Source organism: Agelaius phoeniceus, chromosome 2, assembly GCF_051311805.1.
Source record: "Agelaius phoeniceus isolate bAgePho1 chromosome 2, bAgePho1.hap1, whole genome shotgun sequence".
Classification (NCBI taxonomy): domain Eukaryota; kingdom Metazoa; phylum Chordata; class Aves; order Passeriformes; family Icteridae; genus Agelaius; species Agelaius phoeniceus.
Genome location: NC_135266.1, coordinates 95666214 through 95687842, shown reverse-complemented (window position 1 = coordinate 95687842; position 21629 = coordinate 95666214). Strand labels below are relative to the sequence as shown.

General features: G+C 47.9%; 1 protein-coding gene across 2 annotated transcripts in view; it reads left to right on the top strand.

The window, feature by feature from the left end:
- The first annotated feature begins 240 nt into the window (after window positions 1-240).
- The window catches only part of BOC (BOC cell adhesion associated, oncogene regulated), a 55472-nt gene continuing 34083 nt past the window's right edge, over window positions 241-21629 (top strand). For both annotated transcript variants that reach the window (XM_077174309.1, XM_054655104.2), the window contains exon 1: window positions 241-710. The gene's annotated coding sequence lies outside the window, so the exon portion shown is untranslated. The remainder of the gene's footprint in view (window positions 711-21629) is intronic.

Sequence of the window (21629 nt, the reverse complement as noted above, 5' to 3'; positions counted from 1 at the left end):
CTCCCCCGCCCACAACAAACTTTTCGTCCCAACTTTGCCGCTTCCGCCGGCCGGGGAGCGTGGGGCGGCGGGGAGCGGCCCTGGGGGCCCGCGGCTCCCGGTTCCCGGTGCTGGGGGGACGGGGATGGTGCGGGGTGGACGGGGCCCGGCCGCTGCCTAGCTTTGGGGAAGGGGTCTTACTTGGAGTTTTTCCCCTTCTCTGGCTCCTCCTCTTCTTCCCTCCTACTCAGGGGGAGGGGAAGGAGGGAGGCTCTTGGGGCAGGAGTAGCCAGAGCAGGGAATTGTTTGGGAGTTCAGTCATCCAAAAGCCGTCTCCCGTATGGAGGGTCTGGCTTCCCGCATCCCGGCGCCTCTTCCCTCCTCCTCCTCCTCCTCCTCCTCCTTCTCCTCCTCCTCCTCCCGCCGCGCCTGAGCTCAGCGCGGCCCCCCATCCCCAGCGCCAACCCGCAGAAAAAGCACAACCAGCACCCTCAAACCAAGGGGCCCCTCACTTTCCCCTTCCCCCCAAAACAGGCTTTCCCCCTCTTTTTCTCTCTCGCTCTTTTTTTTTTTTCCTTTCTGTGTGTGTGTGTGCGTGCGTGTGTGTGTGTAGTGAATTCCCCGCAGATCCGGCCTGGAAGTTCCCAGCTTCTGGAGTTAAGCCTCTTTGTTGCTTCCCTTCGTTTGGGGCATCTTTGTGTTTCCCCCCGCCTGCTCCACTGGAGACCGCGGTGAGTGAAAGAGAAAGGGGCCCGGGCCTGGTGGCCCTGGAGAGGGGCTTGGGAGGACGCACGGTGGTGGCGGGCGATGGGGCGCAGGGCTTTCACCCCATCCATCTTCAGGCAGCCGCAGAGTTCGGGAAGTTGGTGTGGAGATGTAAGGAAGGGGGTCCGACCAGGGATGTAGGATACGTAACAAGGGAGTAGTGGAGACCCGCTGGTCCCCACCGGGACGGCGCTTGTTTTGGCGCAGGCAGGTGAGATGTGGGGGGCTCGGATGTTTCCCTCCAGCTCTTCCTCGTCGGCGGCTCGGCCAGAACTAATGGAGGGCCCAGGGCACACACACGCTCCCGGGCTCCTTGGAACTTCCCCAGCAGCCTGGTCCACGACCTTGCCCCGTCCTCGCTGCCGGCTGGCCGAGGAGGCGCGGTGAGCAGTGAGGGAGAAGGAGAAGCTGCGCAAAGTAAGCCGCAGATCCATCCTCCATTGCTCCAACTCTTGTCAAAAGCTGCTGGGAGTTTACAGGCAAGAGCTGTCTCAGGCAGATGCGAAGGCATTTCGGTTTGTGCTCTGTGAAGGAGCTGCTGCTGCAGCAGAGAAAAGCGGGAGTGGGTAGCCTGTCTGTTAGAATTTTTGTCCTCTTCCGTGACCGTAGAGTTTTTAACGCTGGTGCAAGGATGAGTGATTGGGTCAGGGGAAGTAATTTTCTGCCCGGCAGTGGGATGTTGTGGGTTTTGTGCATACATGCCTCCTTGCTTGGACTGCAACTTTGGCAGATCGTCTGGATGGTGCCTGTAAATAGAAAATGTGTTGGGGAGAAAGTGGGATGCTGAATTTGTAGCTGTGTCCAAACAAGACTTTTTCAAGTGCTCTGAAGATACTTTGGAAAATAATAGACTTTAACCAATACCCCCAACTGGCAGAAGGTACTTAATACAAATCTGTGTTTCGGCATTTCCCCAACTGATTCTGGTACCCTAAGTGTTATTTCACTGGCATTGTGTGAAAGGCAGTTCACATCTATTAAAGATGGTCTTTTTTGTCCTTGCTTGTTTTAAAGAAACTCTCTTGACCTCTCTGCAGCATTATGTGAGTGGGATAGCAGGAATCCATACACACACTCAGAGATCACATGTAATTCCCAGCATGTCTTAAATGTTTTTCTTGGTGCCCAATTCTCTTAATTTCTACATCTCTACATTTCTACAATTTCAATTGCTACCATAGTGTCTTTTCGATAGGTCCATTTGCAATCTGCTGTTAAAATTTCTTTTCCCATGGGCCAAAAAACTACCATGGAAAACATTAGAAGAATGTGGGCGTTTTGTAAGTAGAATTTTATCTTAGTTTTCTTTTGAAACTAACTGACTTAGTGTGCCTGCAATTAAGAGGAGGGTTCCTCCATATTTATGCCTATGTACTTATATGGCAGACACTTTGAATTAATGGATTGAATATTGAGGTTCATGTTGTGGGGAAGGATTTCAGCAGAAACACATCATGCGTTTGCAGTGAAGATTTGTTCTGTTTATTTAAGTGACCTAAAGAAATGAAGGTGAAATAAATTCCCATGCTGCTAGGAGTCATGTGGGGATCTTCTGAAGTAAGTAGGACAATTAGGAAGAGTGCGAGCTTCCTGCTGGGTGCATGATACTCTCTTACAAGAAATAAATGGAGTTTTGTTCCAGGTCCTTTCCTTAATTCTCCCCTTCAGATACAGGGACTCATCCTGCATATAGCAAGCAGAAGAGGTCTCAATAGGTGTTTGCTGTGAGGGTTGAAGTCAGATACAGTGCAGTCCTCCCTGCTTCCTGCTGTGGAATGTGAGGCAGGTTCAGCTGAGTGGTGCACAGAGGTTCTGTGCATCTGGGAAAGGCAAGGTCACTTTTCTCCCACTCATACACACACACCCACAGGACCTTTATTTGAGAGATATTCCAGTACAAGAATCTACACATTTCTTCTCTGCTTGGCACAACGAAGAAGCATTGGAGCTGCATGATTCTGCATGTGTGTGCTCCAAACTAACATGTAAGTTGTATGAGTTCTATGTAACCCTGAAGTCTGAAGAAAGCAGCTTTCTGTGCCTTCTACTGACATGATACAGAAGCACAGAGCGAGAGGTTCTTTGAGATTGCAAAGTGAAACCCAGTGTCTGGTGTTTGCAGAGGTCTTTCCAGCCCTCAGAGTGTGAGACTCCTGGCTTGGAGGTTTGCTCCATTGAAGGACAGGTGAATCATTGCTCAGTCCACTTCACTGCATGCAATTCTGCTATGTCCTCAAAACTAACAGCAGACAGATCCCTCCAAATCTTCAGAACCAAACTGGCAGCCCTGCAGTACCTTCATGATGCTGGTACAGCTCCTCCTGGCTTACGAGGGCCAGCAGAATTGCTTCTTTGGAGCCAGCTGGAGCCTCCTGCCAAGCAAGAAGCCTCACAGGTGGGGCTATGAAGCAAGCAGCCTGCTTTGTCCCCATACTCCCCAGTGCTGCAGTGGAGAAAGTCCCTTTCCTGAGTTAAGAAAAGTTACTCATTTAGGGCAGACCTGATTTTTTGCAGTTTCTTGGGATTGTTAGTGAAACACTTGACTGAAACACCACCAGATCTACCTGCCAGTGTTTCCTGGCCTATTCCTGAACCACATGCCCTTAGGAGCACAGAAACCTTGCAATCTGATAACAAGCATAGGAAAAAAACCAAATATTGCTTCTTCTACCCAGGTTGTGGGAGGGAACATGGGTGACAGGACAGGAAAGGCACTTCAGTTGGAAGCTTGTGTTGGGAAGTGGAGGTGTTTGGGCTGGGTCTTCAGCCCATGCACAACATGCCCTATTATGAGCTTGAATTTTCTCCACAGCCCTGTGCCTTACTGTTCCCATGCAGAAAATGGAACTGGGCCCTGTGCTGATGGGTTGAGCACTGGGAGGGGGGGCAGATATTACTCTCTATGTTGGCTCTTGCCAGCTGACCTGTACCTATTCTAATGTCTCTCAGGACAGAACTCAGGTGTATGGGGAGAACCCTCTCTGTTGTGCTGGGCCTCCTCGGGACTGGCACACGGTTGGAGAGGCACCTCTGTGCCTCCAAAATCACTCTTTTCCCAGGCAAAGGCAGGCTGTCTCCCAGCACCCCACCTTGTCTGCCTCATGGAGCAGGGGAGCAATAACAGGGGAAGTATGCTGGGGACCATGCTGGTTGTTTTAGCCCAGGCTGGCCGGCAGGTGGGTTTTCAGAGACTTGAGCTTAGCTAGCTGGGCTCAGTTTAGTCACTCAGCCTGCAAGGTGTTGCAGCAGCAGTAGGCTGAGGTAACTCGAGGTTAACAAAAGTTCCTTTGGCAGTAAATAATGGTGGGTTGTTCATTTTAATATCTGATGCCGAGTGCCTCAGAGACATGAGGCACATTTCCCTTGGACTTCTTTAATGTGCAGAGGTGACTTTGATATATTAGTACTGGCATGTTATAGACCAAGGCTTGCAGGTCTCTTGGTTTAAACCGTTACCTCCCAGGCTAAAAATCTGCAGTGTGAATTCTGCAGCTAGGATGGGATATCCCACAAGGAAAAAGTTCTCTTGCAAAATCTTCGGAGACTTCCTGTTTCTGGTTAGACTGAAAACATCCTGAGGGAAAAAACCTGCTGCTGTATGTTCTGGTGCTCCTGTGGTCAGTCTCAGTTTAAGAAGTTGTTATGTATTCCAGTTCCTAGGCCACAAGAACAATTTAAGGTGAATAATGACTAAATGAATTGCAGGTCCTTAGGTGGAATGGGGGTGAATATCATCCTTCAGGTTTCTAAGCGTACTTTGGGAAATTGTTCAATGCAAGGTATTGCATGTTTCTTTTTCTGTTTCCTGATGCTGGATTTAGTTCCCCTTGGCTCCAAATCATACGACATCATATCTGCTGCTTCACTGGCTGAACACAGTGCTTGAAGCCGGTTCTCTGGAAGGAATGCTTGCAGAAAAGGAAGCTTTCAAAATTTGCTTTGTATGCATATTTGTGTGTAAGTCTTCTAAAATCTCTCCACAGGAGCGTGTGCTCCAGCAACACTGCTGTCTGAGTGTCCATGGGAAGCTAAGACAAAAGGAGTATGGATGCAGTGGAAGCAAATTGGCTGAAAAGCTCAGAAGGATATTTATTGCAGGGAAAAGAAACCACTTGGTGCTTACACAGTCCCAGAGCTGCTGCAGGCGGTGCAGAACTTTCTTAAGCTGTTGCTCCCTGCTTAAACAGGGAGCAATAGATCCCTGCCCCGAGGATGTTACATGCTCCTTTTGTTAAAATGGCCTCTCTTCCCTGCAAAAGGACAAATGGGATGGGAGGCTCAGCTCTGGGATGGGAGCCTGATGGGGTTGGTAACGGAGCACCTAGACTGGGTGCCTGTGAGGGGCTCTGAGCGCTGCCATTGTGTGTTGTAAGAGCTTTTGAGTAAGAGGCAGTGCCAATTTGTTTTGGCTCTAGTGGCATTGATGGAGAGAAATGTGCATCAGGGAGCGTGTGGGACGTGCTCGAGCTTCTTTGCCCTCCTTGTGGGCAGTGTGCCAGCACAGAGGTGAGAGCCAGACTTTTTCCTCGCTTTTTGCTCTGCTGCTCTTGAGAGGCTGCTGCCCTGTGTCCAGTCATCTTCCCTGAGCAGCCATTAGATGTGAGGATGGTGACTGTGCCTTGTGCCTTTGCAGAGTGTTGGAGGCTTGCTGGGCAAAGTCCACAGCACATTGCAACATGCTGCCCCTATGGAAACCCACCATTGTCAAGTTTGCGGAGGTTTTGGGCTGTGGTGTCTCTAGATGTGTGTGTGAAAGCCAGATGGTGTTTTGGAAAGCGATCATTTTTCATTAACTTCTGTGCCTGGCAAAGGCAGTAAATCTTTTCACCCTGAGGCCTGCAGCAGCAATACCATTTCAGCTCTCTCACGTCCACTCTGGCAGAGAGATTAGCTAGCAGGTTGTACTTTCATGCACAGCCATAGACACAGGGCCCTGCCAAGTGCAGGGATGTGTTCACTGGTTGTAATGTCAGCGAGTCTGAACAAGCTTGTATATCTGAAGACTGTGCATCAGTTTGCCTTCAGATATATGTCCTTCTGCTGTTCTTTAAATCATGAGTGTAGGGGAAAAGGGTGTAAAGATTCCTGTCAGAACTGTCAGCTTTCAAATACCAGAATGAGGTTACTTTTTATTTTCCTTTTAGTTGACAGAAGGACAGGTTAGACAGACCCCAGTGAATTAATGTGTTGAGTTTAGTGTGGTTTAGAAAGCCTGTGGTAATACAAACGTAGTGAGGTAGTCTTTGAGAAATACACCTCAAATATGGATACATTGGCCTGGAATACAGCATTTATTTGCAAAATTCAGCTTCTTCTGGTAATGTCACTGTAATTTATCCTGGTAATTTTAGGGAGAGCAGCCACCTTGCTTAGTGATGCCAGTGTTTTAGGGTGCAAGCCTGGGATGTGAGGGTAGCTGCGTTTGATTCTCCTCTACACCACAGATTCCCCCCCAAGATGGGGCAAGTTGCTCTTTGCCTCAGCTCTCCACCTGCAAAACTAAATGGCACTTCCCTGCCTCCTTGTGGTGCTGAGGATAGGTCTGCTGGAGATCAAGAGAGACCATAGATTTGCTGGCCCTCAAAAACCTCTTGGATGAGGACCACAGTTGGTGTCAGCAGAGAGCCTCCTGTGGCACTGACAGCCCAGTGGGCGGCTCCTGTGGTTGCCTCTGGGGACGTGTGCCCCTGCTTGCTGGATGGATGGGGACTCTGTAGGGAGTGCAGGATGCTTTTGGTTTGGAGGGCAGGCTGGTGTGCAGCTACAGCAAAGGCCCTCTCTGAGCGTGACCCTCGGAGAGCCTGGAGTAGGTAGCAGCAGTGCAGCTGCAGTGAACTTCTGGCTCCAGCCAGTGGTGGTACAGAGAGGCCATTGTAATCCTATGTGCTGTTCAGCGTACATCTCAACACACTAAGTGGCTCCAGGGTTGGTTGTTTTTCTTATTTTTTCCCCTTCTCCTCTCCATCCCTTCAAGTCTACTTTATGAAGTTCCTCCCCTTAAATTGAAAATTTGGCCTTATCTTCAAAGAAGCCCTTTAGTGCCAAGCTTTTAAAGGTGGGGAGGAGGCGAGAGCAAAAACATCACATCCATTAACAGCCCAGTTGCCAGAGAAAATGTTTTTTAAAACATAATCTGAAACCTTAGTGTTTGGGAGCCAAAGCCAAGATTGAATACAAGTATGGGCCTTGTCCCTAGAGAGTCGCAGTGCTGGGAGTATGCTGGCACAAAGACAGACCATGGAGCGAGGATTCTTGGGCATGCACGCACACAAATAGACAATTATTTGGAAGCCAATAGTGTTCTGGATGTTGAAGAAATTTAATCTGGTGCCTTCTGTCCCAAGTTGCTCCCTGAGCTGTAGCTGATGTGGAGAGCATTTTCATTGCTCCAGCACTTCTCTGGATGGCAGTCCCTGCTGGAGTAGGAAGATTCCTGCTATTTGTTGACCATGGGTGGTAAAAAGGACTGTCTGGTCCAGCTTCTTTAGAGCCTGCTGCTGTCAGTGAGATATTTCTTTGGGAACCCTGAATGGTGATGGGCATATGATTTTTGTGTTTTATTTCTCCAGAAGAAAGCTGCTTGTTTAACAAACCCAAGCACTGTCAGATTGAAGGGTTGGGTTTGAGTTTCAGTGTCAAGATGTGTTTTCAGAAACATGCTGGGTGGGATATTTCAAAAACACCTGGGCCAACTTTGATGATACAGTGAGGAGTCAATGGGACTTGTGCATTGAGACCAGCTCCCGCTCTTCACTTTTCAGTACAGGGTCACGCTTGGTAGGTTTATGGGATGGTCCCACTGTCACCAGTGTAACAGCTGCCCAGATCAGCCCTGACCACCTACTCCTGCATGGAAGGCACCCTGTTTCATTAGTGGCTATTCAGGCACATAACCTGGTTTGCAAGCAGTTGAAGTGCAGCTTCTAAGCCAGAGTTATCTGGGCAGAAAGAGAGCAAGATGGCCCCAGTTAACCAGTTGCAATGGGGTTTGAATCCAGTGAGGAACACCTCATTACTAACTTCTTCTGGGCATGGCTAGCCAGACCACAGCAGAGCTGTGGGACCCTTGCAGGAGAAGGACTTGATATCTACTAGCTCTTGAGTCCCTCTGGGGACTTCATACCCTCAGCTGGCCAAGCAGGGTATCAGGCTTGTAGCTGTCAGGAATTTCTGCAGCTGGATGTTTGTAGGGTGAGACAACAGAGAAGCTGTTCTCCCAGAGAAGCCTGGGAGAAGCTGGTGCATGAAGAGCTCCTCAGAGAGGTATGCCAGCTGCTTTAGATGTGTCCATCATCACATTTTGTCACTCCGACTTTACCCTTGGGGTGTCTGGGACTGGCCTGAAGGGAAAAGATGTCTACTTTCCAGCAGATGAGGAGCTGAGCTCCTGGTTCTGTGCCAGCTTGTGCCTGAACACCTTTGTAATGCCATAGAGAAAGAGTCCAGGGCCACGCAAGGATTGGTTGCCTTTGAGGACCTTGCTGCTCTGGATGCCTGAGGTGCTGTAAATGTTGCAAGAGTAGTTCAGCTGTTGTCACCCCAGCTCCAGATCTGTCAGAGGTGTCTGCCCAGGCAGCAGAGAGTAGGAAGGTCTTGGGATCATGATCAACTATGCCAGATGACCATGCAGCCCATTAGTTTGATGATGGATGCTGAGAAAGGGAGGTCAGTACCAAGGTACAGAGCTGGAGCTGCTGAAGCCTGGGTGTGTTTGCTGACCCTAGTCACCTCTTGGTAGGGAGGTAGGGAGCCAGTTTCAGGAAGCCTGAGGGAAGAATGATCTGGTTTACATGGCTACAGCAAGACAAGCCAGCCCTGTGTCTCACAGGACAGGAACCAGTCTACTCCAGCTCCCACTAGAGCTGGCTGTGCTTGCCTGGTGGGGAAATGTGCAATACAGGCTGTGGGATCCTGCAGATGACATCATGAAGCCTATGGTCTTTTCTGGAAGGAAGGGTCTGCTACTTACATTATGTAGCAATTTAGGCAGGAACATAGTTGCTAAATAAACAGTTGTCCTGTTTTTCTCACAATTGCCTGGGCTGCAGGTTTGGGGAGAAGGGAATAGGAGCACAAAGACACCAACATCAAGAGCGAGTGGCAGGCTGTGTTTATCATTGATGCCTGACCCTATATTCTCCTGGGGATAACTTTGGACATCCCTAACCTCTGAGCCACTTGAAAGAACTACCTTTAAAAAAATTTCCCAAACTAGTGACCAAGCAAACAAGTGCAAATTTCATCAGCCACAAAAATGTGAGTATAACCCAGTTTTAGCATAGTTTAGCACTGAAGTACAGGTTTCTTGACTCTCAGGATTAAAGCCTGAGAAAGGCCTGCTATGCCATCTTCCCCCATCACCATATTCCAAAACCTAAATTACTGTTTGTATTACAGTTGTGTCTACAAGTTTTAACCAAGGTTGAGACACAGCTATGACAGATACCGTGTTAACTTGTAGTGGGAGACTGTTCCTACATTCCCATTCAAAACAGTGAGGCAAATGTGAAAGAGGAGATAAAAATAGAGCATGAAAAGGACACATGTACCTTGGAGTGACTCGGTAGATGAGGACTGCAGCTAAGTACAGACCCCACCATGCCTGATAGTCAGTCTCATGTTCCATCTTCTACTGTGTCCCGCTCAGAAGAGGTCAAAGTCCAGTGTCAGTAAACCCTGACTGAAAGTTGTCTGCCTTGAAGCTGAGTTGTCATAGCAGAGTCTCATCTTCCTTAGCTTTCAGCTCACATCAGTGGCTACATGTGCTCCAGTGAGTGATTTCCCAAAGGGGCACTTGGCACTGCAGGTGGTGTTGGTACCGTCCTGCTGCTGTGCATGCCTTACATTGGGGCAGGCAGTACATCTTGCAGAGCTGGGGAGCTGCAGGTGGAGAGCAAGAGCTTGTGGCTGAAGGGAAAGGAAAGGAGCCAGTTATGCCTTTAATTCTTTCCTGTCAGCCAGTTTTATGTTGTGGCATCGTGCTTTGAAAGGTAGCTGGAAGAGGAGAGTGCCAGTGTAATAACGCTGTTTTGCTTGCAGCATGCAATCTCAAGTTAAACCGTACCATTACATAAATACTCTGTGCCTTCTTTCCACAGGGGGTCTGGGACTGTGCTTCTCCTGCTCTGGAGGCATTGCCTTGCAGTGCACAAGCCAAGAATAAGCTCTAACAGATGCTGCTAAGGCCAAGTCCATGGCTTTTATTGTGCCCAGGTGCAAGAGGAGATACTCAGGTCAGCAAAGAGGTACCTTACACTGTGAGGAGGTGCAGGAGCAGTAGGGAGGGACAGCAGGGTTGCAAAGAGCTGCTCTTCCTGAGCACACTGAGCCCATGTCTGGGGACATACAGGGAGTGTTAATCTGACCCCTACAGGCGCAGGCAGTCCAGTAGGGAGCAACTGTGTGGACCCCAGTGGCAGGACATGGGCAAAACTTGGCTTGATGCATTAACTGGGAACTCTCTCTCTCAAAGAAGATAGGATTGCTTCAGTGAAACCTGAGCAGGTTCTTTCCCCCCTCCTTTCTTCTCTGACTTAGAGCACTGTTTGGGGGAGCGGATGGGGATTCAGATGCATCCTCTTCTGGTATCCATTTGCAAAAAGCTCCAGGCAAAAACTGTCTTGGGGGACTGCTCATGGCCATGCCCTTCTACTGTCTGATTAACAGCCTGAACTGCAGTCAGAGGCTTTTTGCTCAGAGGAATGCTTTGAAACATACTGTTTTTAATGGCACTGTTGCCAAGGGCTCTTTGTGTCTAAGTGAAGGGATGACTCTTTGTTCTACTCTCCAGGAAGAGGAGCCTATCTGTAGCAGGACTCCTCCATTTGGCAAGTGTTTTGATCTGCTCTCTGCAAGCTAAATAATTGAATTACAGAGGAGATCTCAGATGCGGTGTTTGTGCCCTTGCAGTCAGTGCCTTGGGAGTGGAAGAGTGGTGGGAGATGTCAGACGGCTGCACAGTTGTAGTTTTTTCTTCTCTGTTGATCCCAGGTCACTCCCTGTGCATGAAAGACTGCAAAGAGGCCCTAACATAGCTGCTGCCTTCACTGCTGTCCAGCTGAATTAGACAGGGCATGGGATGGAAAAGGCATTAAAATGGGTTTGTGCCACCCATCCCTCCTCATGCTTACTGCGTATAATCTCTTACTCTCTCCCAGCACACAGCCTCCTTTCAGTTTTGCCTCAGACCTTGCAATGATAAGGGAGAACAGGATTGCAGCTGAGGATTCTAGCGTGGCCCTGTTCCCTGCGTGCATGCTGCCTCCCAAAGGATGTAGGTGCCTCTACCAGGTCCTTGCACCCCCTTTTCTCCCTGTTTTCTGTCGTTAATTTCCCTTTCTCTGCCTGAAGTCCCAGTGCTGCCAGCAGCAGTTGTTGGGACTGAGAAGGGCTTGTTGGGCCATATCCTGTGTGCCTCTGCCCTTACTTGTTTTGGGGAAGGCTGATAAGGAACAACTAGGGGTGCCTCCCCAGGCACCAGCCCACTGCTGCAGAGATGCTCCCAGCCCTCGCCGAGCCAAGGCAAGCACAGCGCGCTGCGTGTCAGAGCGGGTCCGGGAGCCCTTGCCTGGGCACGGTGGCTGCCTGCAGACACAGGCAGGGCTGCTGCCTCCCCACAGGTTATTCTGGAGAAACGCCATCCTCAAAGTGAGATCCATGTCTCTCCTTCCCTTCTTTCCCTTCAGCTGGTGGAATGGGGCTCAAGTTGGGGCTCAAAGGCAGCATTTTGAAGTCCCCACCAGCATTTCTGATCTCACAGCATTTTGCGGGCTTGGAGGGTTTTATGCTGACCTGTCTCCTTACAGGCAGCCAGGGAAGCAGCGGACATGGTGTGTGCTGAGCTGCCGGCATCTGCAAGGGGCGTGTAGGAACCAGGCCAAAAAGGATCAAAAGCTGTTAATGAGCCACAGATGGTCAGCTTTATCTTGCAGCCTGGTGATTTGCTCTTCTAGAGCTTTCTGATGAAGAAATATGTAAGTAAAAGCTGGTAGCAGGCAAGAGCTGGGAAGGAAGACCCTAAAATAAGATCCTTAGACATATATGGGGGACCTCAAGAGACCATCTCTCCTAGAGCTCATCATGTTTTTTCTGAGGGTCTCCTTAACTACTTGAACTACTTGTATGCTGCAAAAAAAAAAGACTAATTTTCCATGGAAGAATCTTGTAGTCAATAGGTAAAACCAGCAGAGGTTTTTCTGTGGCTGTTACAGAGGAGGATCTCCAGAGGCTTTGCTTGAGTACAGAGCCCCAAAGGCTGCAATAGGTGTGTTCCTCTCTTGCACAGGGCAGGATGCTCCCAACAGATGTTTGTTATCGGCAAAGTAAAGCAAAGAAACAGAAAAACTTCAGCTGGCAATAAATGCAGAGGGAAATTATAATTGTTTCCATGTTGTGCTTGCAGAGAGAATTCTTGAAGCTGCTTTCTGTCCCATTTAACATTTTATGTTTATATAGCTTATCTCGTGAGGAACTATTAAATCCTGCAGCACGTTGTGGATGTGACTATATGAGAACAGCTTGTTTTACCCATCCCAGGGCAGAGTGTGCCAGCTGCACAACTGGATTCTAAAATTATGGAGCAGCATTTTCACAAAACTGAGTGCTCTTCTTCCTGGAAGAGTTTATTATATTTTCCAAGTTAAGAAATGGTGAATGATTTCTGTAATGGTAATTCTGAGATTGTATTTCCCTTAGATAGGTGAGTTTTCACAGTTGCTAGAGGGAGAGGAAAGACCTTATTCCTTTCCACTTCTAATGCTGCACTTGTGGTCTGTAGCAAGTGACAGTATTTAATGCAGTTTGGACGGTAGGTACTGCCTGAGCTGATCTACATATGGCTTTGCATTGAACAGTGAAAGGTTTTTCTGGGGGTGTTTAGTGCTGTGGGACAGTCACAGATTTCCCTTCTCAAAAAAGGCGTTGACAGTCCCTGTAAGCAATTAGAGATAATTGTCCTTGAGGCAGAGGATGGCTTTTGCTGAGCACCTGAGTTCTTAAAGGAGTCTCTGTACAATAAAGGAATCTAATACTCCTTATGTTCCTTTACTGGATGGTAATATAAGGATTTTTGGAAAATCCAAAGAATTCTAGATTTATATTTCCTGTAGGCAATCAAATGTCAGGGGCTTGCTGTGTCCTCCCAGAACGCTGCTTAGGTGAGTCTTAGGCGAACGCCATCTGATCTTTCCTGTGAAACATTTGCTAAAACCTCTCAAGCAAAGGTGATTTCTGCATTGAAAAGGCATTCCAAAATGATAAAGCAATTCACAACACAAAAGCTTCTTAGTCCTTTGCAGCAGAAGACAAGTTAGACTTCTTCAATTAGATTATTAGCATATTAGACTTAGGTTTTAAAAATGTTTTAGGCTGAGCAGATTGCGTTGATAGATGGAAGAATAGATTAGAATCTCCTGTTGTCAACCCCAAAGCCCAGGAGCTGGTGTCAGTGTTTATTCCTGGTCTTTTTACTGCTTATAGTTTTCTCCAAAAATGACTAAACATAAAAAACAAGGATTGGGTTTGGGGTTTGAGGTTTCTTTTTTTCCTTCCCCTGTTCTAGGCCAGACTCTGACCACAGTCATGTATTTGGTTTTTTTCTTTCTTACTTCCAAATGCAGTCACATAACAATAGCCTGGAAAAAAAGTACTGGAAATTATTTGTTCATGAATTTATTTCCTTTTTTGGGCTACAAGGAGTGGGTTAGCATTTGGGTAAGGAGGCTGGGGGCTCCAAGCCATCTCTTTCAGGATTGAAGAGGGTTTAAATGGGAACCATCCTGTTAAAATGAGAAGTGCTGTAGAAAGGCAGCCTTTCTGGAGCAAGCATTTCCTCTGCTTCATGTGCAGAGCCTCACGCTTGGGGCACCTCTTCTCAGCTGAACTTTATTTGCTATTTAAATAATAGCAGCTTCTCATACAGACACTACTAAACAGGCTTTGTCTGCCACCGGCAGGCAGGGACCGACTGGAAGAGAAATGCTCCTCCTGTCTTGGGCTTCTTCAGAAGTGGGTGATTGTTTGCTTTCCTTAACAGTCTGCTAATAGGAGGTAGTGGGTGGTGTTGTCTTTCTTATTTATTTTATGTAGGATGTCATGACAGATGGTGATTTTGACTGTTGTCCTCAGCTGTAGAAACTGCTTTCTAAACCAAGCTAGCTATGATGGAGGCATTGTAGCAGGATGATCTGTGAAGGAGGAAAGCCTGTCAGAGACATTAGATTCCCAACCGATTGTGTTCTGTCATCTCTCTCCTAAGAGCAGGAAAAGAAGTGTTTTGCAGACAGGTTAATAAATTTTTAATATCTGGATCTTAGGGTCTTGGCAGGTGACACCTCTGATTGCAGGGAAAATTAAAAATCATCAGGTGGGATCACAATGAATATGTGACTGCTGTGCCGGTCAGGAGCGTGGTTGTTAAAATATCAAACAGTACAGGCATTGAAATCTTGATATTTTATAGATATTTCAATGGATTTGGTCCTTACAGGAGAGAAAGCAGAAGCAAGTGGAGCTTATGCATACTGGAGAGGGAACATAATCTGATAAAGGCCAGACCAGTCAGTAAAATTTTCAGATCACAGGAAATTTCCTCAAAGTATTTATTTATTTATGGCTCTGCTGAAAAATTTTCAACCAGCTGTGTTTAAAAATATAATAGTAATGAGATACTTAAAAAAGGAGTTAATCTCTCCCTCTCTTTGACATGCTGCAGAGCACCAGCTGTAGCACAAGCAAGCCCTGGGGAATCCAAGTGGCCTGGCCATGCAGCCTGCAAGCCAAAGTCACACCTTGGGAAGCCAAACCCTGGAGGGAAGCACTGGCCTGTGGCAGGTCATGGGGATGTTGACCATTTGGCCATCCTCCAGGGGCAGCAGGTTTAGCCTTTGCAGCTCTTCAGCTCCCCAAATCTCCCCAGTTCTCTTAGATCCCAGTCACTTGTTCTAAGGGCAGCAAAACCCAGTTTTGTCTGAAGTACTGGGAGGCCTTGAACTGTCTCTGACAGCCCCAATGGGGAAATGCTGGAATGAGGAGGAAGGGAAACCAAGGGCTTTTGTACTGAAGGAACAAAAAGCATGCTCTGCATGTCCCTGGGTTCAGCTGTTACAGACTACAAACCAGACTGGGTTTTTTGTTTTGCTTTTAAATGCTTCTTTAGCCAATGCAGTTTTTTTAAATTATTTTTTCTGTCTGTCTTTTTTTTTTAATTATTTTTTCTGTCTGTCTTTTTGGGAGACAGAGCCAGTCTGGGACTCTTCATTTGGCCCATCCAGCCTCTCCACAAAGCATGCACAAGCCATCTTCTCCAGGCTCATTTCCCCTAGGATTTCCTATGGCTTTGCAATGGCCAAACCTTTGTATTTGATATCAAGGTGGAAATGGCAGGCCAGCTGTGCTGTGTCCTCCAGTCCTATGCCACCAGGGCTCAGTGCTGGGTGCAGGAACTCTGTGAGAGCTACAGCTGTGAGAGTAGTAAAAAATGTGTGTGGTGATTGGCAGAAATTGTTGTGAGGAAGCAGATGCTTCCTCCTCTGATGATGATGATGATGGTGTGGCACATGGTAGACTGGAAAGGCAAAGCATGTTAATTTTGGTCCCAGGTGGAGGATTGTGTGGAGAAGTCATGTCTCCTCTGTGCCTCCTGATTTCAGCTTCAAAAAGCATATCACAACAGAAAAATCTCCTCTCCCCTGTTTCCTTTTTCCACCACTGGTAGGTAATCAAGATTTGGTTTTAATGACTTCACTCTACTCTCTCTGTTTCCTCTCCCCTGCCCCACACATGCCTTTTTTATATTTTTTTATGCATTTCTTTTTGGCAGAAGTTGAAACGCAACAAGCATTTGGACCAAGATAAAAACAGTGGAGGAGCATGTTGGGCAGTGCAGTGCTTTGTTCTGAGTTCAGGGGGACGCGAGGGGGGGGCGGGATGTCATTTCCCAGATGGGGACCCTGCCAAAGATGTTCTTGCTTCAGAAAGCAATGAGTGATTTTTGAGGCTGTACCAGCTTAACCCTTTGTTCACCCACTTCTGCCATCAAGGGAAACAGCAAAGGCATGGACCAAAAGTGGGATGGTGTCGTGCTGTGTGGCCCAGGTGATGTGAATGATCTCAAACCAAAGTCTACTGTTGTGACTAAATGCTGTCAATGGTCTGAGGTGCTTGTTCTCCTGTTGGAAACCCTAAGGAGTGGATGAGCAGTCTGCACTTGTTTATGAGTGAGAGTCCAACACCAGTGCCATTGTGGTTGAAAAAATGAGATCAGCAGTTTCCTTACACGGGTTAGGACTGCTGGGCCACCTCCTGCCCTGCCAGAATCACCTGGTCGGATTTGGGATGGTGCTGAACTCTGCTTCAGCTGTTCCCATTGCAGGACAGGGAGCACTTTTGCCTTGTGATGCTTGGGAAACACCTTGTCCTGTGACCAAAAGAGCCCTGCACTGCTGGGACTGCGGCAGCAAGCCCCTGGTAGCTTGTGGCTGTGCTGGGGACCACTGGCTGGTCATAGCACTGGTTCCTCCTGTCTGTTTTGAGCCAGTCTCCCATGTGAGAAAATTGCAAGTTTGGAGGGTATGGAGGGCATAAAATCTCTGTAGGCATGTATTTACTGTCATGTTTATAGCTCCTTGGGCTTTAAATACTGCATCATGTAGGCTGCTGATTTAACTGCCCGAGGACTGTTGCACAGTAGCAAATTGAGGGTGAGAATACAGGAGGGGAGCAGAGAAGGGAAAGTTAAAGCAACTCTGCCTCTTTATTAATATCTCTTCCAGGTTATAAATACTTGGAGCACTTATGTCAGGACTCTAGAAGAGGTCATTTATCTCCTGATGAAAAAAAACCTCAAGGGTTTTTGTCTGTGGTACTGGGCTGTTTCTTAGTATGGAGGTTCAGCCTTTTAAATCTGGATGGAGTTCTCCTGTGGAAGGCCACCCTCCTCCCTCAGAGTTGGAGTGAACCAATGCTGTATGCATCAAATGCATCAAGTGCCTTTGTGTCAACTCAGACAGAGTCACTGTTCATCACAACTAAACCTGCAAGCCTCTTTTTCTTTGGAACCAGCAGCCTCTCTGGGTCCTTTGATCTCTCACAGTCCTTCTCTAGCTAGGAGGATGACAGCTTTCCTAACCCCCCCTGTGAACCTCCTATACATAAACACAGTCTAGGTACAAAGGTGTCAGTAATTTTGGGCTGCAGAACCACAGACTTCCTCTTCCCAGCACCTTTGCAGCATGAGAGTTTTTGATCACTTGTGCAGAATGCAGGTGGCCACAAACATGCCAAGGAATGGTTATACCATCACTACTGTGGGTGCATCCATGGTCAGTGACTAATAGAAAAGTGATGCATCCAGTGCTGGCCTTGAAGCATGCCCTGTGTCTGTTATACTTCTTTCAGACAGCCAAGAGAGGTCTGATCTATAGGAAATTAATATAATGTCACTCTGGTGTCATTGTTGGGATGAGGTATAGAAGAATAGGGGTGTGTAGACAAAAGGTGCATTTGTAGGATTGCCTGTGATGAGTTTCAGCTTTATTTTTGACATGTTCAATCTTGAATGCTTTCCCAGAGAGGTCAGCAGACCTGGTTGGAAATTCCATGTGCATGTCTTACTGCACAGCATGTCTAAACTTGCATATTTTTCATCCATTTTCTTGGATCCCTTAAGTCATCCAGGTACCCTTTCCAGCAGTCTTGTGAACCATGGGAGTAAAGCCCTGACTGATGGATAGGCACTTAGGTGGGAAGCAGAGACCAGTGTTTCCCCTCACTTGCCCAGTGCAACTTGGCACCCTTAGCTTCAGGGCTGGGATCAGCTGGTTTGCCCTCAAATCTTTGGCCCTGGTTTCAGGCTCCTCATAAGCACAGTAAATACCACTGCAGGTTTTCAGGTGAAGTGGGACTAAAATGCATGGTACCAGAGCTGTTGGTTTTTGCTCACTGTCTTGGAGGACTGCTTTCAGCCTGGACTTTGTCTTTATTTCATGTGCCCAGGTAGTTGCATGTGTGTGGTGCAGGAAGGTGTCCACTGAACCACACAGACTGCTGTACTTACACCTGCCCAGTTCTGCAAATCTTATTCTAGATGAAAACATTTTGAAGGTGTGAATTTCTCATTGTTTGTCCACCCTGGTGGTGGGTCTTCCTGCAGTAGTTCATCCCCTTGGCTTCACTAGTGCTTGCTGATGGGCTCAGTTGGCCTGTGACTGATGATCATGGGGTACTTGCAAATGGTGCCACATTGGCTCTGCTACTTCTCCTTCTCTGTTTACTTAGTTCTTGGCAGCTGGATGTTTGAATGTTTGCTTGACAAACACTTTCCCTAAGTCTCTGATTTCAGAAAGTTTAGTCTGACAAGCCCCAATGAATTATCCTGTTCCCTGTTGTCAGTGGTATCTGTCTCCCTTAACCACAATATTTTGTGTGCGCTGCAAATTCATATTTTCCCCTTGTTGCAGTCAGCATGCCGCTCCCTGTTTGGTTCAGTTACTGAGGCACTATCCCCAAGATGCTGACATCTGTATTTTACTAATCCAAAAATCCTGGGGCTACCAGGAAGCAGTAGAGATAATAACACTACATACCTGTCTAGCACCTTTCTATGAGACTCTGAAATTATCTGACTCATGTTCATCTCGTTACTGCTTGTACCAGCTGGAGTTTGCTGTTCCTGTTCTTGCAGCCTGGAAAGCTGAGACACAGGGTAGGGGTATATTTTGTCCAACAGAGGAGGCAATTTCAGAAATGTGGCATCATAACCTCCAAGACTATGAGTTTCTATCCATCTCTGTCTTGCTAATTTGCCTCCAAAAGGAAGAGAGATAGGAGTGGGGTGGTTGGTTTTGAGCAATGCTTTATTTGCAGTGATCCATGGCTGTATTAGGTGTCTCAGTAAATTCCACCTCAAAAGAAAAAAGCAATTGCAGTGTTTCTCCAATTCTACCTTCCTTGCTCATGATCAGGGGTCCATAATGTAGTTCTCAGGAAGAAAACTATCCAAATACTGTCTCTTGTTGTCAGTTTGGTGGTTTGGAGTGATGCTGAGGGACAAGTGTTCACAGCGGGCCCGAAGAGGGTAAAGTCCTTACTGTGTTTCAGGGATGGTAATGAGACTTGTGAAAACATGTCTGCAGGTGTCTGGGTGGTCAGGCTGGGCTGTTAATCCATCCAGCTGCTGGCCTGTTTTGGACAGGGTCCAAGACCAGGTAGGACACTGCTGCTTTTCTTACAGCTTCCAAACACAGCTGAGGACCTTCCAAGCAAACCTGGGCTGGTTTATGGTTTTGGGTGGAAACCACAAGCAAACCACGTCAAATCTCTGGATTCTGCCCCAAACCAGGCAGAGTGCATACGTTTCTGTTTCATTTTGCTTGGAGATAATTGGGAGAGGGAGGAAAACCTGCATGGATCCAGTGTTGATGTAAGGCCATAGGTGATCTATTCCTAAAGCCTTCCAGTGCCATTCCCATGGCTAGACCAGACAGATGAAGGCAGAATAATAAATAATACCCGAGCTAACATCTCCTGGGAGCTTGGGTTTAAGGGGAGGGATATTTTGTCTGAAACCCTTACAGAAAGGGACAGTTGGGAGGGGGATTAATGTAAATGTGGACCTTCAGCATATGTAATCTCAGCCGAGGTGATGGGGCAGTTGGGTCAGGGTTTCCTGTGCTGTGGGGCCCTGAAGCATAATGTGCAATGGAAATAGAAACCCTAAGAAAGAAAGAAAGGGGGAGAATTGCATGCCCCGGGGGGTAAAAGTGCATTTATTTTTCACACGTTGCATCAGAACGCACTAATTTTTGCCCAGGAGGGAGGGCAAGCACATGCAAAAACAGTCCAGCTTGCTAGGAAAGGGGTGTGGAAGTGTGATGCCAAAGAGCTCAGGAAATGTGTCTGTAGGACTGTTCCCCCCTCCAGTTCCATGCAGGGCACAAGACCCTGCAGCAGGCCTGTGCCAGGGCTTTGTACTGGAGTCACCTCTCCCCTTGAGCCCAGGGCACCCCGGCTCCCCAGTCTGTCCCCCTTCTCCCATTCCCTCTTCTCTCATGTGCTTTTATTCGTTCTGCAAACAGCGTATGCCAAATCCAACTTCACAGCTGGCTCTGCTCCACGTGTTTGTTTTCTATGCCTGCACGGCGCTCGCCAGCTCCGCTTGCGCCACGGCTCAGAGGTGGAGGCAGCGGGGGGGGGCGGGAGAGCAGGGCTGGTGGGGAGGGAAACGGGAGCAGGCTGCTGCTTGTCAAGCCCTTATTTGTTTAAAGCTTAAGCCTGTTTGAGAAAGCCTTTTTGGAGTGAGGGGTAAGTGGCAGGGGTGGGATGCGGGGGAATGGAGAAAGTAAACTGTGTCAAGGAAAGCAAACTTTACAGCTGGAATTGCTGCTGATGCTTGTTGTGTGAAAGGCCTGGGGAGGGGCCTTCGGCTCTGACGGGCAGCAGTGACAAGTGGGGAGCCAGGGGCAGGTCTGTGCTGTGCCTGATCCTCAGGGGCGCTGCTGCTGCTTGTTAAGGCTGGCTGTGGCACTTAGTGGTGTGTCCTAGGAGCTGGCTGGGGCACAGCAGGTGAGTCTCCCTTCCCAGGCTCTGAGGCAGCAGCATTTTGCCATCCTTTTGTTATGGAGCATCCCCTTGTCAACAGAGAGAAACCTTATGGCGGCCCTGCCCATCTGTGCAGGGTGACCTGAGCTCTTGCTTCATCTCCTGCCGTGTTTGGCTCACTGTCCTCAACGGGACCGTCATTTTTGGAAAGGCGTGTTTATTGTTGTGCTGATAAATGGGGCAAATCACATGCAAACACAACCTTTAAAAAAGCCTAAACAATGCAGCCCTCTCCTCTTAATCTCTGGGAAGAGGGGAAATCTGTCAGCCATCCTTAGACCCCACTGTGAGTGTGTCCCCCATGATCTTTCACCTCAGGGTGGGCCCCATGGGGTTTTGGAGCAGCATAGCAGCTGCTGATCATGGCACAAAGTAGGGCTCTGGCTCAGCCCATCTGGGTTCTGGCACTCAGCACTAATCCCTGCACCCCACCTTAGGCATTTGGCGCAAGCCAGAGCATTTTCTATGGACAGTCATTTCTGTCCCTTTGTTTTGCTAGCCTTGAGCTTCCTCTTGTGTTTTTTGGAGTAGTGACATGTCTTCCAGGGGAAATTTGTCCCAGCAGAGAGTTCTAGAGGCTTTTGACCTGCTCCCATAACGAAAATTATTATTGTTAGTGAAAAGCAATTTAGTGACAGCTATGAAGAGTAAAAACTCCCATTTATTCTCAAATTTAGGAAAGAAAAAAAAATCCCCAACTTTTAAATACCGTCTTCAAAGGACAAGAAAAATGGGCTTGTGCTCTTTTGCATCCCAGCAACAAGTCATTGCTGAAAGGAGTGCAAACTAGAAGGCAGTTTCTCTTTATGGTGGTGATGGGGATGTCTCTAAAGCCAGCCATCTGGGGATTAAACTTTGTATTGACGTTACTGGCAAGTACTTTGTCCTGTCTCTTTTGTGTGCTCTTCTGGATTTTGATGTCAACTGTGTTAAACTAGCCTTGTGCTTGTTAATGCAGTTTCTGGGCCTGCTCCCATTGAAGTCATGGCAAAGATCAGGCTGATTTTGGTGGCAGTAGAATCAAGTCCTCTGTTATAATCCAGGGGATGTGTTGTTTTAGCAGGTATTTCTCCTGTGCCACTGGCTTAGGTTTATGATAAGCTTGGCTAGTTTTTTGCTGCAGCAGTTGTAGGCACCCTTGCTCTTCAAGTACATACTGGAAGGGTCAGAGCCTAGGAAAGCTACCCAAGTCTTTGCTCTGCCAACAGGAAAATTTCCCCATAGCAGCTTCCCCCAAGGAGGGCTTAACAGTGTCACTGGCAGTTTCTGTGAACTTTTCTGGTTTGTGG